Genomic DNA, 9636 nt, shown 5'->3' with positions numbered 1-9636 from the left:
GTTCACCGGCGACTGCTGGAGCCGGTTCACTTGCTGAGTGGGCGAGCCGCCACAACAACTCCATTCTAGGGGAACAAATTGGTAACCTACTACTTAAACTTAAACAGCAACATTTTGAGTTTGGTGACAAACCACAGAAGTTATTGGTAAGGCAGTTAAAAGGAGAACAAGCAAAACGAGCCATTTACAAAATAAAATCCAAATCTGGCCTGATGCTTACAGACTTAAAGGATATTAACAAACGATTTAGTGAGCTCTATTTAGAAATTTACACCTCCAAATCAACAGCTACACAGGAAGATTTTGATAAGTTTTTTGATCTGCTTCACTTCCCACAATTAGATGCAGCTTTCAGGGAGAATTTGGATTTGGATTTTTCGCTATCTGAGTTACAGGATGCCATCAAAGCATTTCCCACCGGTAAGGCCGCTGGACCGGGTGGGTTTGGCCAGAGTTCTACAAAGCCTTCCCAGATGTCCTTACACCGACTTTGCTGAGAATGGTTCGGGATACCTTTGTAAACTGAGGCTCCCACCCTCTCTCAGTGAAGCAAATATCTGTGTTTTATTAAAAAAAATAAAGACAAAATGGACCCTGGAAGCTATAGACCCATTGCACTACTAAATTATGATCTGAAAATAATTACAAAAGTGTTAGCAAATTGGCTCAGTAAGCAAATAGCAAATATCATTCACCCGGACCAAATGGGATTCATCCCGGGCAGGTACTCCTTCTGTAATGTCCGCAAAATTCTCAATATTTTGTATGCCGATTATGGGAAAGATGATAGAGCTGCTATACTGTCTCTAGATGCCCACAAGGCATTCGATATGATAGAGTGGCCCTATCTAATTGCAACATTCAAGGAGTTTGGATTCGGCAACACTTTTATAGAATGGTTCAAAATATTATATACTAATCCAAAATCCTTCATTCTCACAAATGGGGATAAATCCAACCCATTCTCTCTGCAATGTGGTGTTCGCCAAGGGGACCCATTGTCCCCCCTGCTGTTTAACATAGTGCTGGAGCCCCTGGCAACTGGCATTAGGGGCCATACACACATTAAAGGTATTAAGTTGGGCAATATTGAGACCCATGTGACTTTGTATGTGGACGACCTCCTTGTCTGTCTAGCCGACCCAGCGATCTCTATTCCCATCCTACTAGAATATATAAATTCCTTCGGGAGTATTTCTGGCTATACCATAAACTGGGGAAAGAGCAAATTCATGCCCTTAGTGGATCAATTTACTGAAGACTTCCTGAAAAAGTTGCCTTTTAGAGTAGAGAAGGACTGTTTCACCTACTTGGGGATTAAACTGACTAAGAACCCAAAGCACCTTTTCAAATTTAACTTCATAGAATCATTAGAAAAACTCAGAACAAATATCGAGTCCTGGAGGATACTGCCCTTATCCATGCTTGGACGGGTAAATGCGATTAAAATGGTGAGCCTACCCAGATTTCTATATCTTTTTCAAAACCTGCCTATATACTTAAATGCATCCTTTTTTAAGAAACTTGACTCTATCATGTTGCCCTTTGTGTGGGGCTACAAATCACACAGGATAGCTAAGGCTCACCTGCACAAACCTCTAAAGAAGGGCAGTCTTGGTCTGCCAATTTTCAACATTACTGCTGGGCAGCTAACTCCAGGGCTCTTACATACAGGTTTTCCCCCGCCATCCAAATGTAGAGCATTCCTATGAAACGGTTCGTAAGCCGGAATGTCGTAAAGCGAAAAAGCAATTACCATTTATTAATATGGGAAAAATTTTTGAGCGTTCCCAGACCCAAAAAATAACCTACAAAATCATGCCAAATAACACATAAAACCTAAAATAACAGTAACATAGTAAAAGCAGGAATGGTATGATAAATACACGGCCTATATAAAGTAGAAATACTTCTCTACAATCATTGCCTGCACTGTTCTCCGTAGAGAAAATCTCACACAAGCGCTGTTGGCAAAAACATGGTACAAGCGCTCTCGGCAGAAACACTCTCTCCAGTAACTTTTAAGCTATGAAGCTGCCAAATCATATCAAATAACGCATATATAAAGTAGAAATAATGTATGTACAGTGTAGTATCACTTACTGGAATCCGGAAGACAGCGCCGAGCACACTGATGATGGTGTGTTAGGCTAAGTCGTCGGAAGTTGGGATGGTGCAGTGGTCCCCAACCTCTGGGCAGCAAACTGATACCGATCCGTGGAGAATGCAGTGATACAGTGGTAGTCGGAATGTACCCAGCACATCTTTAAGAGAAAAGCCGAAATAAACAAGCTAATTAATTAGGTGTCCACGGCCTGGGGGCTGGGGTGGTGGGACACTGGGGTGTCATCTCATTGTCATCTATTTCCATTAGGGCAGGCAGGTTATCTTCTCCTATGTCTGCCTGCCTCAATGTCGAAGGTCAAGGTTCGTTGTCTGCTGTGGCTGATGTGGAAGGCTTGCTTGACTGCTGAGCGTCGCGCATTTTTCTATCGTACAGTTCTTTGTAAGCACTCAAATCATCCTGCAAATATGCCCTAAACCTACGTACCCTTTCAAAATTAAAGTCGTACTTTTCTGCAATCATTGCAGCAAACATCTCATGCAGTTGCTTCACGTTCAGTTCCTGGATGACTTCACTTTCGGTCCTTTTGCTACTGCATTCGGTTGCGATTGTTATCCTTTCCTCTTCTAATTTCATCAGCTCTTCATCTATCAGTTCTTGGTCATGGGTTGCCAAAACCTCTTCAACATCATCTTCGTCAACTTCCAAAGCCAAACTCACTTTGTCCTTACTTCATTCACCACAATCGAAACGCTTAATTATGCCTAGTTTGACGCTAAGAGTAACACCCTTACGAGCTCTTTTAGGCTTTTCCGATACCTTAGAACTCATCTTGCTAATGGATGCTCACAGGCACATGTTTAAGCAATGCCGGCTAGAATGCAGTTCCGAATCCGGGGGAAGGAGCGGCTGCTTGGGGTGCGCGCTGCCTTTTTTCGTAACAGTGAAAACACCTTCTGTTAGCGAAAACAGGTAACTAATGTAGGTCTTTCGTAACAGTGAGGTTTCATAAAGCGAATGTTCGAAAAGCAGGGGACACCTGTACTGGAAATGTGGAGGTGCTAAGACCAAAGGAAAAACCTTCATGGCTACAGCTGGAAGCCTCTGTTGTTAAATATTCTTCACTTCCTGCTCTTCTGCTTTCCATTTATGCCTCAACAGACAAGCTAATCCAAAAAAAACTTTACCTTAAAGAATGCTTTACAAATATTAAATCAGATAAAAGTGGCTCACCAAACTCCCAGTGTTTCCATACACATTCCCATTTGTCAAAATCACTCATTCAAGCCTGGACAATTAGACAGGGTATTTGCAGTCTGGAAAGAGAGGGGTATCAAAACTTTCTTAGATCTATACATTGATGGCCAATTTGCATCATTCACACATATAAGGGGGTTTCGTCTCATGTTACTGTGTAGGCTAATTAAAATGGCTTCTTTGTTATGTTATACTTGGGAATGCTTCTTTGTTATGTTAAACGCTGAGAAAATCCTTCCCGCTAGCAGTTTGCTGAATCACGTTACTGATAAAAAGATGTTATGAACCAATTGGGATAGTTGTTATGTTTTTGCTGTATTTGAAGATACTGTATGCGCGGGGTTTTGGGGGAGAAGGCGGGAGAGAGGGACAGAGGATGAACCAGGTGCTGTGAGTCCGCTAACGGGGTCAGACCCCGAGGAGGGTGATCGGCGAGGAGACGGAGACGGACTCATGTGGAACGTCTGGTCGACCACTGTTGTTGGTCCCAGGCGGCCAGTCGAGATGGTCCGAGGGGTCGCAGGGTGAAGAAGAAGGGTCCTGAGCTCCAACTGTTTTGTGCACAAAGAGATTGAACATTGATAAGTGTGGCGCCTTTTATTTTTCTTTTATATTTTATTCTCTATTAATTATATAGTTCCAGTAATATCTATAAACTGTAAATCATTTAATCGTATCTGGTGTATTGTCTGTTATTTGGGCGGGGTGGGGTTCATTACACAGCATCCACACAAACTAATTACCCAGTTTGGCGGGGCCAAGGGCTGTTTCCCTAGACGACAGTGAGCCGAGCAACCCTGATGGTGGCCGGGGGGTGACATTGAACATAGAACATAGAACAGTACAGCACAGTACAGGCCCTTCAGCACACAATGTTGTGCCAACCCTCAAACCCTGCCTCCCATATAAGCCCCCACATTAGATTCCTCCATATACCTGTCTAGTAGTCTCTTAAACTTCACGAGTGTATCTGCCTCCATCACTGACTCAGGCAGTGCATTCCACGCACCAACCACTCTCTGAGTAAAAATCTTCCTCTAATATCCCCCTTGAACTTCCCACCCCTTACCTTAAAGTCATGTCCTCTTGTATTGAGCAGTGGTGCCCTGGGGAAGAGGCGCTGGCTATCCACTCTATCTATTCCTCTTATTATCTGGTACACCTCTATCATGTATCCTATCATCCTCCTCCTCTCCAAAGAGTAAAGCCCGAGCTCCCTTAATCTCTGATCATAATGCATACTCTCTAAACCAGAGAGCATCCTGGTAAATCTCCTCTGTACCCTTTCCAGTGCTTCCACATCCTTCCTATAGTAAGGCGACCAGAACTGGACACAATACTCCAAGTGTGGCCTAACCAGAGTTTTATAGAGCTGCATCATTGCATCGCAACTCTTAAACTCTATCCCTCGACTTATGAAAGCTAACACCCCATAAGCTTTCTTAACTACCCTATCCACCTGTGAGGCAACTTTCAGGGATCTGTGGACATGTACCCCGAGATCCCTCTGCTCCTCCACACTACCAAGTATCCTGCCATTTACTTTGTACTCTGCCTTGGAGTTTGTCCTTCCAAAGTGTACCACCTCACACTTCTCCGGGTTGAACTCCATCTGCCACTTCTCAGCCCACTTCTGCATCCTATCAATGTCTCTCTGCAATCTTTGACAATCCTTTACACTATCTACAACACCACCAACCTTTGTGTCATCTGCAAACTTGCCAACCCACCCTTCTACCCCCACATCCAGGTCGTTAATAAAATTCACGACAAGTAGAGGTCCCAGAACAGATCCTTGTGGGACACCACTAGTCCCAATCCTCCAATCTGAATGTACTCCATCCACCACCACCCTCTCCCTTCTGCAGGCAAACCAATTCTGAATCCACCTGGCCAAACTTCCCTGGATCCCATGCCTTCTAACTTTCTGAATAAGCCTACCGTGTGGAACCTTGTCAAATGCCTTACTAAAATCCATATAGATCACATCCACTGCACTATCTTCATCTATATGCCTGGTCACTTCCTCAAAGAACTCTATCAGGCTTGTTAGACACGATCTGCCCTTCACAAAGCCATGCTGACTGTCTCTGATCAGACCATGATTCTCTAAATGCCTACAGATCCTATCTCTAAGAATCTTTTCCAACAGCTTTCCCACCACAGACGTAAGGCTCACTGGTCTATAATTACCCGGACTATCCCAACTACCTTTTTTTGAACAAGGGAACAACATTCGCCTCCCTCCAATCCTCCGGTACCATTCCCGTGGACAACGAGGACATATAGATCCTAGCCAGAGGCTCAGCAATCTCTTCTCTCGCCTCGTGGAGCAGCCTGGGGAATATTCTGTCAGGCCCCGGGGGCTCATCTGTCCTAATGTATTTTAACAACTCCAACACCTCCTCTCCCTTAATATCAACATGCTCCAGAACATCAACCTCACTCATATTGTCCTCACCATCATCAAATTCCCTCTCATTGGTGAATACTGAAGAGAAGTATTCACTGAGGACCTCGCTCACTTCCACAGCCTCCAGGCACACCTTCCCACCTTTATCTCTAATCGGTCCTACCTTCACTTCTGTCATCCTTTTTTTCTTCACATAATTGAAGAATGCCTTGGGGTTTTCCTTTACCCTACTCGCCAAGGCCTTCTCATGCCCGCTTCTTGCTCTTCTCAGCCCCTTCTTAAGCTCCTTTCTTGCTTCCCTATATTCCTCAATAGACCCATCTGATCCTTGCTTCCTAAACCTCATGTATGCTGCCTTCTTTCTCCTGACTAGATTTTCCACCTCACTTGTCACCCATGGTTCTTTCACCCTACCATTCTTTATCTTCCTCAACGGGACAAATTTATCCCTTACATCCTGCAAGAGATCTCTAAACATCGACCACATGTCCATAGTACATTTCCCTGCAAAAACATCATCCCAATTCACACCCGCAAGTTCTAGCCTTATAGCCTCATAATTTGCCTTTCCCCAATTAAAAAAAATTTTCCTGTCCTCTTTGATTCTATCCTTTTCCATGATAATTATAAAGGACAGGGAGCGGTGGTCACTGTCCCCCAGATGCTCACCCACTGAGAGATCTGTGACCTGACCCGGTTCATTACCTAGTACTAGATCTAGTATGGCATTCCCCCTGGTCGGCCTGTCCACATACTGTAACAGGTATCCATCCTGGACACACTTAACAAATTCTGCCCCATCTAAACCCTTGGAACTAATCAAGTGCCAATCAATATTAGAGAAGTTAAAGTCACCCATGATAACAACCCTGTTATTTTTGCATCTTTCCAAAATCTGCCTCCCAATCTGCTCCTCTGTATCTCTGCTGCTACCAGGGGGCCTATAGAATACCCCCAGTAGAGTAACTGCTCCCTTCCTGTTCCTGACTTCCACCCATATTGACTCAAAAGAGGATCCTGCTACATTACCCAGCCTTTCTGTAGCTGTAATAGTATCCCTGACCAGTAATGCCACCCCTCCTCCCCTTTTTCCACCCTCTCTATCCCTTTTAAAGCACTGAAATCCAGGAATATTGAGAATCCATTCCTGCCCTGGTGCCAGCCAAGTCTCTCTAATGGCCACTACATCATAATTCCATGTATGTATTCAAGCTCTCAGCTCATCACCTTTGTTCCTGATGCTTCTTGCATTGAAGTACACACATTTCAGCCCTTCTACCTTACTGTCTTTACACCGTTTATTCTGCTTCTCTTTCCTCAAAGCCTCTCTGTATGTTAGATCTGGCTTTACTCCATGCACTTCTTTCACTGCTCTATCGCTCTGGGTCCCATCACCCTCACAAATTAGTTTAAACCCTCCCGAACCATGCTAGCAAACCTACCTGCAAGGATATTGCTCCCCCTCGAGTTCAGGTGCAACCCATCCAATCTGTACAGGTCCCACCTTCCCCAGAAGAGACCCCAATGATCTAAAAATCTAAAATCCTGCTCCCTGCATCAACTCCTCAGCCACACATTCAACTGCCATTTCCTCCAATTCTTACCATCTCTGTCACGTAGCACTGGCAGCAATCCTGAGAACGTCACCCTTGAGGTCCTGTTCTTCAGCCTTCTGCCTAATTCCCAAAACTCACACTTCAGGACCTCATCCCTCTTCCTGCCTATGTCGTTGGTCCCAACATGTATCACGACTTCTGGTTGCTTTCCCTCTCACACCAGGATGTCGTGCACCCGGTCAGAGACATCCCGGACCCTGGCACCCGGGAGGCAACAAACCATGCGGGTATCCTTCTCACGTCCACAAAATCTCCTGTCTGCTCCCCTGACTATAGAGTCTCCAATGACAACAGCTCTCCTCTTCTCTGTCCCACCCTTCTGCACCACAGGGTCAGACTCAGTGCCGGAGGCCCTGCCACCGTGGCTCACACCTGGTTGGTCGTCCCCACCAACAGTATCCAGGACGGTAAACTTATTATTCAGGGGAATGGCTACAGGGGTGCTCTGCACTACCTGTCTGCTCACCTTTGCTTTCCCCCCGTGACTGTCACCCAACGACCTGCTTCCGACAGCCTAGATGTGACTACCTCCCTGTAGCTCGCATCTATGACAGCCACATTCTCCCTTATGAGTCGAAGGTCATCCAGCTGCTGCTCCAGATTCCTTACACGGTCTTCCAGATCGCCCAGCCGTATGCACTTCTGGCAGACGTGACTCTGCGGGAGAGGGGCGTTCCCCCAAGACTGCCACATCTCACATGAGAGGCACATCACCGTCTCAGGAGACATCGTAAAGACTAACTGCGAGCTAGCTTGCCCTCCGCCTCTTCTAGTCAAAGCCTCAAAGCTCCACTCCTTCACTGGCCCCACTCACGCACTGGCCACTTCGCTTGAGCTATCCCTCTATTTATCTGTTTGAGCTTTTCAGAATGTTTGGTCACCTGACCTCAACTGCCCAATCAGCTGCTTTCTGCTGAGTCTGAGCTATTCAAATCTTGATTGTCTGATAAACGGCTTTCTGCTGATCTATTCAAATCTTGATTGACTTGATTGCACAGACCAACTGCCAAAACTGCCAGAATCTCTCGAGTCAAGGCCTCAAAGCTCCACTCCTTCACTGGCCCCACTCACGCAGTGTGTGGGCTTTGTCTGGGATTGTGTCTACTGGTATGCTGTGTGGGTGCCGTGTTTAAATCTGTAATGTGTGTCTCTGTGGGTTATTTGCTGGTTATTGCTGTATGCGTGGTGGGTGCAGTCTTTGTTCTTTGTCTTCGTTTGCTGGCATTGACGAATTGGACGTGGCACTCGGGGCTGTCCATGCTGTTCGGAGAGAGAGGAAAGAGTGGTCTGATTTGGAGGTAAGTGTCTGCGAATAAATGTTTTAGTTCTGGCAGGCTCTGCCTGGCGCTTGAGATAGTGTCCACCCCAAGAGGGGCGGAGGCGTGCGAGACGTGGGTGGAGCAGATCTCTCAGTTGTTAGATGAATGGCAGTGCTCGGTTGAGGGACAGCGACAAGGATTGGTTGAAAGTTTAAGGCGGCGGGCTGGTGATGGTGTTAGAGTTGTCAGGTTCACTTACACCGTAGTGACAGCTGTCAGTTATTTGAAAGAGGGGGGAAAGTTTTCAGTGTGTCTTCTCTGGCTAGGAGGGCGGCTAAATTGCTTGCAGTGCCAGGGGGATCAGCCCCTCCTTCAATTGTTCAGCTGATCAGAGAGGTGTCGGGAAACTTAGTAGAGGCCCAGTGGGGGAACGGCTTGGGGTCTCTGGGGAAGTACATTCCCAGCAATGTACAAATGAATTTCCGAAAGGAAAAGACCCTATTCCTGAAGGCTTAGAGGGACCACGCCCAAGGGTGTCATTATGGATAGAGGGAAGCGATGCTAAAGTCATCCTCGACCCCGGGCGCAGGTCAAGTTGTTGTACAGTTCGTTTTACAACCGGAGTCTGAAGCATTTACCCTCGACAACCGCAAGGGCACCGGAGATTTTGGGTACCAGTACCAGTAGTTATCCAGAAGACGATGATTGGTTAATGACCCTGGAGTTCATGGGGGCATTGTCTGGGCACCCAGCGTGTTGAGTTGCTTCTGAGGACGTATGCAGCAGCCTTGAGCCGGTACCGAATTTAAACCAGACCCAGCGGTGGTACGGCCTGGGGAAAGTAGCTGAGGGTGAGACCCTCTTAATAGATGCTCTGAACTACCCCGAGGGACTGAGGGAGGGGAGTTGACCGCTGAAGACACCTCAGTGAGAGAGAGGTCACGGCAACTGGACCCTGGCGCCATGGAAGATGGAGGTAGCGTGTGTGCGGATTATGCGACGTGGTTTAATGTGCTGGATCTGAGG

Source organism: Mobula hypostoma, chromosome 11, assembly GCF_963921235.1.
Source record: "Mobula hypostoma chromosome 11, sMobHyp1.1, whole genome shotgun sequence".
Taxonomy (NCBI): domain Eukaryota; kingdom Metazoa; phylum Chordata; class Chondrichthyes; order Myliobatiformes; family Myliobatidae; genus Mobula; species Mobula hypostoma.
This window is presented reverse-complemented; position numbering follows the sequence as displayed.